Source organism: Brassica napus, unplaced genomic scaffold, assembly GCF_020379485.1.
Source record: "Brassica napus cultivar Da-Ae unplaced genomic scaffold, Da-Ae ScsIHWf_1297;HRSCAF=1851, whole genome shotgun sequence".
NCBI classification, from domain to species: Eukaryota; Viridiplantae; Streptophyta; class Magnoliopsida; order Brassicales; family Brassicaceae; genus Brassica; species Brassica napus.
The window spans coordinates 165,388-169,714 of NW_026014711.1; positions in this window are offsets into that span (position 1 = coordinate 165,388).

Below are 4,327 nucleotides of genomic sequence, written 5' to 3' on the forward strand. Positions count from 1 at the left end.
TGAGTTCAGTACTCATGTAGTGTTAGACACTTAGACTATACAAGTATCACTAGTCGATTGACCAACAATCAAACAAGAACATGATCGGCCAACCAATGATACAGCATAGCTTTAATATCCACCACCCTTCACAAGCAATCCCTCAAACACATACAGGCCAACGTCAGGCCTACACTAACAAAATACACACCAAGCCTAATCCGGTACCTAAACCGGACTTATGACTTAATGTCAGAACCTGCAAGCAAATCAGTCAACCACAAACACAATCACAATAATAAGACTATGAGTATCTACGACTCGATCTAACTCGTAACACCGTATATCGGTGCTACACTATCTCGAGGGTTCCTCACCCTCAAGACGACACAATAAAACTAACTCGACACACTATTCTAACTCTATACTCAATATTCTAACATGGGCCCTGGTGATCTCGTGTTCCTCCTCAACATCGGCAATATCCTATCTCCCTACCACAAAGGCCAGAAGAAGGAACTTTCAACCGACCGCGGCCCACAGTCCTTCGGGTCACCGCACGACAGCCCACAGTCCTTCGGGTCACTGCCACATTACACCGTCGTGTAATAACTCAGCCCTAGGCCATGACCCCGTCTCTCTGAGTCTTCCCGATCCAGCGAATAAGGGGTTTCCTTGAACCCGCTGGGTACGAGGTCTGAAGGAACACTAACTCACCCCTACACAAGCCTAGTATGGGCGGGTCACGCACATACTGTCGGCACACTCACAACAAAACAAACTCAATCTAGAATCTAACCTAAAGATAGAGTTCCAGATCCTAACTAGACAGTCGACTCCACAAGACTAACCATAGTACCAGTAGTCCGGCCTATATGGCCTAAGACCCTTAGTACTAATAACTAAACAATAATATCAATACTAAACAAATAAATCAAACCGTTACCCAGATAGTCCAGCCTCCCGCTGAGAAACTATGTTTAAAGATAACGGGAACCTGCACTCAACAATATCAACACAATAATAGAAAACATGATGCATCCTAGCCCTAGTCCTAGTCAGGTTATTAACTCAGTCTTAATTCCATTCATCTCAGCTTAGCCCGTGCTAAACTGAGTCCGGTTCCATAAATAAAATAGCCCTAAGGACTCTACCATTCAATAGCGTGATCATTCTAATCTATATGCAGACTCGATCTACCCTAAATTCCAAGTGGAATTCACACAAAACCAACTCACAGTGTTCTAGGCGAGAAGCAGCTGGTTGATCGTAGAGGACTTGGCCAAAACCCAAGGGACGCCTTGACTGGACTGGACTGGACTGATCTTGACTTGGACATAACCTCGGCTTCATCATGAAGAAACTGACACGTCTGGACAGACTGATCTGGACAGAATCTCCTTTAGCTGCTGGACAGTTCTTCGGACATTTCGGCGGAATATCGAGGAGAACTTCGACTGATCTGAACCCATGCTTCCGGAACTCATGATTTAATCGGTTTTAAATATTTATCGAGTCAAAATGAGTCACAAAAGGCATTAGGGAAACCGGTCACGTCCAGCGATAGGATTTTTGGTTTTAGGAATTTGGATTGAGATAGTGGAATCTAGAACTGTTAGGTTGCTTGGGTAGAACTGTTAGGTTGCTTGGGTAGAACTGTTAGGTTGCTGGTTAGAATTGCGGTTAGGTTGCATTGTTAGTATTTGCTAGGTTAGTGGATTATTTGATTAATTGTCTACTAACTTGCATGTTAAGTGTTCTTTTGAGTTGCAGCGAGTAAGTGTGTTTGTTGATCGGTACTCTAAGGGATGAAAACCTTAAAGTGGAGGGAGTTCGAGGCAAAACCCAAACCCGAAGCGAAAGAGGAGAGACAGATTCAGAGAACTGGGCTGTGGTATGGACTGGACAGATGGGAAGAAACAAGACTTCGTTGGGAAAGGACTTCATCAGTATCTGGGAAATGAGAGATCGAGGAAATGGTTAGAGTAATCAGAGGCGCAGATTGGCAAGATCGTATCATGGGAAATTAGTTGGGCAGCAAAGTAAAAACTAAGAAGAAGACGCAGTGATCATTCAAGTACTTATGGTTGAACTCAACCTCAGCAGGAAAGTACTTATGGTTGAACTCAACCTCAAAGTCAGCAAAATGCTCAATGGTGCCATTGGTACGCTTGTCCAAAGCTAACCACCAGTTATGTGCATCTCCCTCCAGGAAGTGTACTGCTATGTCCTTCTGGTAGTCCTCAGGACAACGCGTGGACTTGAAGTTCCGAACCAACCGGGTTCTCCACTCGTCCGCCTCCATAGGATCAACACTTCCAGCAAAGTGTTTGGTTCCCAACTTGGAGATATGCTCCAGCACCTTCAGGTAGTCCATACCATGCACTGGCCTGACCGGTGGGTCTATCTCAATCACCTCGGCCACACGGCCAGCACCAACATCGGTCACTCCAGCAGCAACCCGAACCGGGGGATTAGCCTGTCCTACGGACGAGTTCACCAATGGTGTGAACGCCTGTGTCAAGGAGGCTATCTGAGCTCCCATGACCTGCATAGCTTCCACCAAGCCCCTTATGGTCGGCTCAATGACCTCCTCAGCACCAGTGACCCGAACATTGTTTGCATCAACATTCTGGCCACTCCCAGCACCAACGTTGGATGACCCAGTATCTTCTCCATGGACTTGCTCTTGTTGCTCGTCCACATTAGTTTCATTAACCTCAGTAGGAAGAGTTGGACCCACTGGGAGTCCGGTGGCATTATCCACCTGCTCCACCAGAGCCGGTAGCACTGTGGTTGGAATGGTTCCAGCTGGTAACACTCCGGTCTGTTCAGCACCATCCTGCCCCACTGCTCCAGACGCCCCAGTCGCCTCCTTTCCTTTCCGAGATTTATACCTTCTTGTTCCCTTAGGAGTTACAAACACAAACAAAAGGTTAGTCCACAACTGAACACACAAACCTCAATCACTCCTAAGTTAATCAGTAGAAAAGATTACTTAGAACCCAACTATCTCACCATGAGTCCAAACGGCCAAGTGTGTGGTGAACCAATAACCCAACAAATCCTAGAGTCAAGAATGCTCTGATACCAACTTGTAAGACCCGATCCTGGATTCCTCAATCCAACCAGACCGCGGCCTCACCAAACAATGCAACCAATTCCATTTTTCATATTCAAGTTCAAGTGTTAAATAATTCTAAGTCTTTTTCAGAGTTTTGAGGTTCCAACATTCACACTTAAACAATCAAGCATCAACTAATGAAAATAGATACTTCATAGATATTAACCAAGGTTCATACATCATTCATCATCCTAAATAATAGAATACATACTAGAATCGCATAAGTTCACAAGTTGCACAATAGGCTACAATAATCACACAATTTTCAGAATCAACCCAATCACCACACATCTTCCCATGGCCGCGGTCCTCATGGTGCTTTTCCCTTACCACGGTCCATTTCTGGTCCTGGATCCAACACAAACAACCACACAATCACAAGGTTAGATTACAAAACAAGAATCAAATCACATTGCTTGGTCGGATCCAATCTAGTCAAGAACAATCATCAAAAATGTCAAATCTGACCCCTTTAAAAAGAGATCCAAATACCAAATAAAATTCATGATAATTCATGATAATTCAGAAGAAAAATATTCCCATAAACAGATTCAGAAGAATCGGCTCAGATCATAGTGATCTCGGCTCAGACAAGGGACTTTCATGGAAATTGGATCAGGCCAAGGCCTCAGGATCAATGAATCCTTTCCTGTAACAACATAAACCATTCCAAAGCACAACATATAAGAAGAAACAGAGTAGAAGAAGTCAGAGTAAGGAGTAGCCAATCGATCCAAACCGGCCAGGCTCACACGGCCATCATCCGCGGCCTTGTCCGGTTACTCTTGGCCACACCTCTCACCTTAGGAGTTCGGTCTCCAGGGGCGACTTCCTTCTCTTTCTCCTTTGCCTTCTCCTTGTCTTTCGGTCTCAAATCCATCCTCTTGATCACACGCCCAAACACACCAGGAACACTCAAGAACAATCTCTTGGATCAAATCGGCCGATCCAAAGTTTCTGTCTCTCTTTCTCTCTTGAATTTTCTCTGTGTTTCTCTCTGTGTGGAATGAGTAAAAACCGACCAGAATGATCAGAAATGAGAGAGAGAAGACGATTTAAACTGTCCCCAACCGCCTGGGCGAACAGTTACCAAAATCCCTTCCTTTCTTCCCAAAACCGTCCCATAACCGTCCCATAACCGCCCTTGGCGGTTTCTCCCCTTTTCTTCCTTTGGCAAATCGATCACTGAGCCTCAGCTCACACTCTGGGAGCTTGCCCGCTCCC